The sequence below is a fragment of the Arvicanthis niloticus genome, chromosome 24 (assembly GCF_011762505.2).
Source record: "Arvicanthis niloticus isolate mArvNil1 chromosome 24, mArvNil1.pat.X, whole genome shotgun sequence".
NCBI lineage: Eukaryota > Metazoa > Chordata > Mammalia > Rodentia > Muridae > Arvicanthis > Arvicanthis niloticus.
In genome coordinates, this window is record NC_133432.1 from 25,824,385 (window position 1) to 25,833,268 (window position 8,884).

Below are 8,884 nucleotides of genomic sequence, written 5' to 3' on the forward strand. Positions count from 1 at the left end.
ACCAGCCCCTTACTGGGCAAGACAGGTACTCTACCCCTACCCCAGTCCATCACTGAGGAATTCTAGGCAAGCATTCTACCACTAAACCATATCCCTGCATTTGATTTGAGAAATAATTTACTTATTTATGTGTTTGTTGTTGGGGTGGGGTGTCAGCATGCCTGAGCATGCATATGAACTGAGTGTGTGGGTCAGAGGACAACTCTCAGAGTCTGTTCTCTCTTCCCATCGTGTGAGTCCTGGGAATTGAACTCGGGTCATCTGGCTTGGCTGCATGCACCTTTGCCTGCTGAGCCATCTCTCCAGTACAGCTTTTGAAGTTTTGAGCTAGGATCTCATTGCCTTTCAGGGTGACTTTTAAACTTCTCTGTACCTCCCCCCCACCCCCGAGAACTAGGGTTACACAGTTTCACTAAGGTTCACTATGGACTGTCTTCCCTCTATGGTTAGTCACCATTGTTATTTCTTTTATGAGACATCAGGCTCTCTCCATGTAAAGGGGTGTATCCATAAACAGGCTTCTGCTGTAATCTACCTTCTCAGTATGCATGCATGTTGAGCTCCGCACTTTGCCTCAACACTTTGGCGGCTAAGTGCTCTGGTCAAGAGAGAGTGTGGGGCTAGAGGGGTAAGCGACTCGAAGAATGGAGACAAGACAGGGTGTGTAGTCAGGTCTTAAGTCTCGTCCAGTCTCTTCCTTCCGTCTCCCTTATTGAAAGGAAATCTGGGATATTTATAAACACAAGCAGGAGAACACAGGTGAAAACACTTTACCACGTGCACCATACAGCTGAGGTCACTAAACAGCAAAACAAGCTATGTGGGATAAACAATATATTTATCAGAGTGTGCTTCAGCTGTTATAGGCTTTTGAAAACCAAGTCTTTCATCAGGGTATATGGTTCCAGATGGCTGCAAAGTTGATCTAGCCACTTTCTACTAAAGTCGGCTCCCAACACATGCACAATGCTCTGTCCAAGACTTTCTTTCATTCTCCTATCTTGGTGCAGGAGATCCAACCAAGAGCCTCGAGCTCCACCCCCAGTCCTGAGCATATCCTTTATTTCAGTCCCTCTGGGTCCTCTCTGTTCTCAGCTGCCCCCTTCCCCTATAGTTAAAGTCCCTGCTCCGTACCCTCCAGGTTGCTGGCTGGGATCTGGCTATGGACATTCCAGAACCCCCCTCCATCTGGGGTGCTTCTCAAGGTCTGGCTAGCCATTTGAACTTCTGCTACCATGGCTACCCTTCTAAAACTCTTCTGTTGTCATGGTCACAGGACTGGAATAGACTAGCTTATTTGTCCAGGTTCCCTCCCTTATGCCTCTCATGTTAGGCTGAAGTGTGTTCTCTTTTCCCTAAATTCATGCATTGAAACATTAACCCCTCAATGTGCCTATATTCGGAAACAAGAACTTTAAAGAGTCATTTTAGTTTTTGAGATAGGGTTTCACTATGTAGCCTTTGCTAACCTAGAACTTACCATGTAGACCTTGCTGGTCTCAAACTCACAGAGGTCTACCTGTCTCTGCCTCCTGAGTCAGCACTCAGGATTAAAGGTGTGCCCTACCGCACCTGGCTTTTTCATATATTTTTACTTTTATTTTTACTTTCAAGTATGTGTATATGTGCATGTGTGTATGTGTGTATGTATGCATGTGTGTAGTTTCTTGTGGAGGCCAGAAGTGGGAGTCAGATCCCCTGGAGATAGTATTATAGGAAGTTGTAAGCTTCCTGAGGTGAGTTCTAAAAACTGGACTTGGGTCCTCTAGAAAAGCAGTAGGTGCTCATAACCTATTGGTTATTCATGCCACTTAAGGGGCAAGGAAGGCTTTCCCTGCCTTGAACTCCTGTGTAAACTTTTTATACTTTCTAAGCTTTGTAAACCCTCAAGGCTGGAATGTGGTTCCCCCCCACACCCCTGCCACCAGATCCAGCAGCCAGCCCCTCCCCCAGTCTGCCCTCACTGTCCAGCTTCTGTAACTATCACAAAGGTCAGCTATAGCCCCTCAATAGGAGTCCCCCAGATTATGCTAATTAGGTGAAAAAACCTGAACAAAAAGCACCAATCCCTGAACTTCCCACAGAAACCCACCAATCCCTGAGCTCCCCCAAGCTCAGGACCTGAAATCCCATCAATCCTCACTCTGGAAGTCTCCACCCTAGAAAGCTCAGCCTCCCAAGAACCCTTATATAAACACTACACTATGTCCAATTTCCAGCTGCCGGCTGCTCCCTCCTGGGAGCATAGGAAGCCACTCCTGGATTTATTCCTACTCTTCCCTGGACATTATGATAAATCTCCTTTAGGAGATTTGTTGCCTGGTATGACTATCTCATCAGAAAAAGACAGGAATCAATGAAGAGAAGAAAGGAAGAAACAAAGAGAAAGAGGGTGGCTGAGGGCCCTGTGTCCTCAGATCAGCTGGGGATACCATCCCCTGGGAGCTACAACACCTCTGCTGAGGATGCTTCCTCTCAGAGCTGTGTGGTTCCTGAGTCTCCGTGTCTCAGGATGCCCTTCCATTGGGACACTGTCCCATCTCAAAGCTGTGTGGCTCCTGGGCTTCCAAGTCCCAGGATACCTTCCAATCTGAGCAGAAAGGCCAACATAACCACGTGTTGGTATAACAAAAGGCAAAGACAGGAGAGGAAGTGGTTCCCCATTAGGAGCTGGGAGGTTCACTCTGCACTGACCTTCTCCCTGCAGTTAAGCCCTACCCACCAAAGGTTTCACAAACTTGACAAATCTTTCCAACCACTAGCAGCTAGGTACCCTGTATTCTAATACATGAGGAGGGTGGGTGTGGGGTGGGGTAGAATCTTTCTTTCAAGCACAGAACAGAGGCAAGGGCAGCCCAGTCCATACACTTATTCTTCTACAATATGGCTTTGCTATGTAACCCAGATTGGACTTCAGCCTTGTATATGTTAGGATTACAGATACATATTACTAGGTCTAGCTAAAGACAAACTTTGGGGGCTGGAGAGAAGTCTCAGCAGTTAAGAGTGCTTGGAGCTCTTGCAGAGGGACCTTTTTGGCTCCCGGTAACCATGAAAGAGTTAAAAATTTTTAAACCTTCCACAGATGGAGTCAAGAGTGCAGATCAGCTTGTTCTGCGCTCTGGGTCCTAGGAAACTAGCTATCCACAAGACAAAATAAATAAGATAAGAGTTCAGAGCTGGGAATTCAGGCCAGCGTGCCCGTGCACCCTGGATACCAGGAACAGAGCTGACCACAAGATAGATGGCTGATTACGTACAGGCTCTTAAAGAATAGCCTATACAAAATGTTCTCCCTGACTGTTCCTTGTACCCTGTCACAAACTGAATAATGGGTTGGGACTTTCCACAGGTGCTCTCCAATAGCCCTCCTTTACTCCCCCCTGGATTGCGGTTTCCCCCTTGACTTGTGGTTTTGGGCTTTAAATTCTCTGTCTCCAAAGCCCCAGGGTCGGACCCCACTGCCCCTGCGTGGGTCATGGGTCGTGACCTCAGTATACTGATTAAAATATGCCTCTTGCTGATTACATCAAGTTCGGTGTCTCATGAGTTACTGGGGTGGCCGTGAATTCCCGAGGCTTGAGTGAGGTCCTCCATTCATGGGGGCCTTACAACCACATGGGGTAGCTTACAATGGCCTACACCTCTGGTTCTGGAGATCCGAAGTCCTCTTCTAGTCTCTGTGGGTGCTGACCCACACATGCATATGCTTACAGACATACACAAAATAAAAATAACTCTAAAATGTTAAAGACAGACTTTGTTTCCAGGTTCTTATACCTCTCCAGTTCTATGAGGAAAATTGCTATTTTTGAAATTATTTTATTTTATGTGTATGGGTGTTTTGCCAGCATGCATATATGTTCATCGGATGTATACAGTGCCCTCAGAAGCCAGAAAGGGGTCATTGAATCCCCTGGAATGAAGTTACTTACGAATGGTTGTGTGCGGCCATGTGGGTGCATGGGCTTGAACCTGAGTCTTCTCCAGAGCAGCCAGTGTTCTTTACTACTGAACCACTGCACTAGTTCTGTGTTATCCTTGTCTATCAAAGAAAATGGAGATCCAAAGAGAAGGGAGCCGATTCATCGGAGGTCAGAGCTAAGGCTGAAAGTGTCCTCTGTCTTCTGCCTTATTCTGAAGAATCTCAGAGTCTTATCCCCTTCTTCATGATAACAAACCTCAAAGTAGGTTTTCCTCAAGCTCTATCCAAATGGCTCTGTAGTTAAGGGAGGATACCAGAGCGACAGATAAGTCACTGTAGCTGCCTGCGGCCACGGATCAACTGGGTTCTCCTGAAAGGGGGCTAGAAATGAAGAAAGGGACAGAGGTGAGAAAAGATGAAGCCAAGACAAGGTTCTCTGATCAAGGCTTGAAATTTAATGTTCAGCTCTCAATTTAAAGGGAAAGCCCCACCACCAAATCCCTTCTTGTTTTAGCTGGAGATGAGTGGGGGAACCCATTCTTGATCACAGGTGGAGATGGGTGGGGGAACCCATCCTTTGTCACAGCTGGAGATGTCTTAAGGCATGCTCAGCGGGCAGTTATTCTTCTAAGTTCCTGTAGCAGGCTGTATGTGCAGCCAAGGTGGGTAACTCCACCTAGGTCATATTACTTAGTCTATTGTGGTAAACAAGGTCTTTCAGGCCTGCTCAAGGCTGGGGGAAGGGCACAATTCCCCCTTTTTTGTTTTTTAAGTTGAGCAGTGCCAGCAGCTGGACAGGGCACAAGATTTCATCCTGTTGAGGGGAAAGAGTAGCCGGGCGACTGTGCCTGGTTTAGACTGGCATCTATATTGCTCTTTATTACCTGTCATGGAGGAAAACATACATAGCATTATTATTGATATATGCCTCTTTCTTAGGTCTATAGGAGCTCAAGAACACTCTTATCCATCTTTGACTAACCAGCCATCTTTGGCATACTCTTTCCCATACAAACCAAAGCCACATTCAGACCAAAGGACCTGTGGGCATGCACTCGATGCAATTCTTCATAGCAGTGGATAACTACCATAGTGAATAGCTGAGCTTGCTGAGAGCAATGCTGTGTGAAGGCAACCAATCTGAGACACAAGGTTCAAAGGTTAAAAGCAACAAGATTATCCAAGCAGTGTAGAAAATAAGGTTGTAAGCGGGAATGTTCCAGTATCTAATCCAACTGCTGGTTGACAGAGATCAGACACAAAGTCTGGCCACCAGGTATATAGTGGGTGGCTTTAAGTAATGATAAAAAACACTCTCCAGTAAGAGTGAAGACTATATGCCAGGTTAACTCAGCTGGCTGATAAGGATTTTGAGCCATCTTCATCATAGAATCATAATCTTTAGGCTTAAGATTTGTGTCCAGTTGATGGACCAATCTTTCAGGCAGCCATCAGGCTTTATTTTCTTTTTCTGAAAAAATACAGACCGAGCCACGACCCCAAATTAAAACAGGGTCAGGACCATTCCATGTATTAGTTAGGGGTGTCTCTCCATTTGACCCTGGCAAATGAGCTGGAAGCAACTGGATGCCAGTGGCTATCTGTTGCAGACTGACCTTTAGCATCAGTTTGCAAAAAATTTAAAACAAATAAGACAAAAGCACAGTGTGCTTTTGGTGACCTTGGAGGGTATAATCCCCTCTTTTAGTTGTTAAAAGCCAATTTTTTTCAGAGTTCCTTGTAAAACCAGGGCAGAAGCACCAGTAGCTGCTCCTCCCACACTCAGAGCATTATAGAGATATTATCTTAAAGTTCCATAATATCTGTTTCACAATTCCTTGTCCTTGAGGATAATAAGGAATTGCAGTAATATGGGTAATATTAAATTGTCAACAAAACATCTCAAATGTTTGACTGCAATAGCCAGTTCCATTGTCTATATTGGGACACCAAGCATAGAAAAATAATGTAGGCAATAACTGATTACATTTTTAGTTGCTTCTCCTGTTAAAGCAGTTGCAACTAGAAAGCCTGAAAGGTGTCAAGTCACATGTACATATTTTAATTTTTCAAAATCAAAAATGAGTAACATCCATTTGCCAAAATGGATTATGTATAAGTCTTCAAGGCTTAATGCCATTATGAAAAAATTGAGGACACTGAGAACAAGTTTTTGCAATTTGACTTGCACACTTTCTAGAAATGCAAAATTATTGTCCCAAGCTATTACTATTCTGATGATGCAAAGAATAAGATTGTATGGCTGATTGTTTCTGTAAGGTCTATAATCTGTCTGGTATACAAATCTGCTGTGGCATTGTCCTGGGGTCCAGGCAATTCAATATGAGTTCTTGAATATCTTATAAGGATAAGGAACAGTATGTTCTTTTAAATTGAGTTGTATTTGCATAAATAATTGGAAATAGAGAATTAGCAGTATCTAAAAAAGGAACAGTTTTAAGTAATTATAAACCATGAACCATATACTAGCTATGAGTATACAAACTGAAAGCTTGTTTTTTTTTTCAGCATTTCAAACAGAGGCTACAGCATGTAATTCAACTATTTGTGCTGAAGCAGGGGGAAACTCCAAGAGAATGAACCTGTGATCCAATAACATATGCTGCCTTCTCATTAGATGAACTATCTATAAATACTGTAAACATCTTTTCTATGGGCTACATGCATATTTACAGGAAATATAAAAGCATGTATAGAGGAAAACTGTAACAACTTCTCTTTTGGATAATGATTATCAAATTTGCCTAAAAAGTTTGCCATGTAATAGGCCAAATATCATTATTCTTCAATAACCAATTTAATTGCCATTTGGAATCAGGAATAAACATTTCATCCAAAATACTTTCAGGATTTTATCTTACAATCCTGTATTAACACAGTAACAGTTTCATAATAGAATGTTCAAACTTTACTTGCAGATGAAGAAAGATGAATCCACATTAATGATTTCTTTTGCCAAAGGGCTTCTGTGAGCACATGAGTAGCAATAATGCAAACAGCCAACAATTTCTTCTCGTCTATATAATGTATCTGTTGATAACTAACAGCTTACTCTATTTTCTGCAAAGCTATTCCTCCTTCATTAGTTAATTGTCGAGGGGAATTAGGATTTGCATCCCCCTTGAGAATATCAAACAGAGGTTTAAGTTCTCCTATGGTAAGCTTAAGATGAGGCTTTAGCCAATTAATATCTCCTATCAGCTTTTGAAAATCATTAAAAGTAAACCATTTTTTTGCAGGTACACCTGCAAGCCAGAAGAGGGCACTAGATCTCATTACAGATGGTTGTGAGCTACCATGTGGTTGCTGGGAATTGAACTCTAATATTTTTAGTTGTGAGTCTAGCTTTTAATGTCTGAGATATCTCTCCAGCCTCAACTATCTTTTCTTATTGGAATTTTCTGTGCCACAATCTGCTTAGGATATAACTGAAGTCCCAAGTATTGAAAAGATGCTGCCTTTGACTCTTTTCTGGAGCAACAAACACTCCAAAAATTTAAAGCTTGTTGTATGAGAGCAAAGGCTTGTAGTAAAACTCCTTTGGAGGAATCAGCTAACAAAATATCCATATAGTAAATAATATACACTGAAAGATTCAAACTCCTAACTTCTTATATTAAAGCAACAACAAAGGCTTTTTGCATTTTTCTGAGGAGGTGGTTAACATAATGTAAGGTTATTAACCATTAGGCAAACCTTTCTAATGATATCGCTTCATGAGCTCTCAAAAATTACAAACAAATTCACTGAATGCAAACCACCTTCACCAGGATGTAAAGGAATGGTATAAAACAGTCTTCTAGATCTATAATAATCCTATATGCATTTACTGGAGTGGCAGCTGGAGTAGGTAAGTCAGGCTTTAATTGTAATGCCCCATTAGTTTCATAAATCTTAAGTTTGAACTTTGTTTTTGATTAATTGAATAATCAATTCCTGTAGCTGAGTGAGATAATCAGATAAAGGCCAAGTTGAAGGCCAATCTTGTCCTCTCTTATTCTTAGAGCAATTCTTTTGTTAGCAGGCACAGCTATAATTGCCATAGAGGGAAGCAGACATAATTTCAATTTCTCCCTCATAATCATTATCTATTACACCTGGATAAATTTGTAATTCTCTTACAATACTGCTGCTTCGGCCCAGAAGTAATTCCCATGTCCCTGGAGGCAAGGGCCCCAAAACTCCTGCAGGCAGCATCTGAACTCCTATTTCTGGTGTCAGTTCCACATAGGCAGTGGAACTGAGGTCCAGTCCTGCACTTCCTGGGGTTGCTCGGATAAGTTCAGAAATGGATTTCCCTGGCTTGGCAACAGCTTCATGGCCCATAAGCTGTTGGCTGTGGATTCTTGGGGGCCTAGGGATGGCCCCACCACTTGTTTCCCCACAAGGGACGGCCCTGATTATCTGTTTTAGATTAACATTCCTTGGCCCATAAGCTGTCTGTTGTGAATGTCTTTGGGCCTGAGGCTGACCCCTCCCCAAGGAACAAGCAAGGCAATAAACAAATTCACCTTTCTAGAGGTTGGTCAGGATAAACAAGACAAAAGGAATGTCTGTCACACAAGCTTCTGCTGTGCCCACTCTGTACATAGTCTTAATCAACTGTAAACGTTCTTAATCTCAGCCTATATTCTGAGGCCTGGCCCAAAGATTATCCTTCCTGCACCAAGGACAAATTTCTGGCATGCAATGTTAGTGACCTGATTGCTTGCTCATGCCTTTGTTCCTGTGACAGTCATTTTAAAAATGACCTAAATCTCCACATTTAAAGCATTTTTTATCTTTACGGTTCTGTGCAAGCATTGCTTGTACAGTGCTCCCTTGTAAGGCAGCAGCCATCACCAGACCCTGATTGTATGAGGGCCCAATTTCAGCACAAAGATGAACATATCCATGTAAGTCTGTCTTTGCTTTGTATGGTCTGATAGCTGTGAGGCA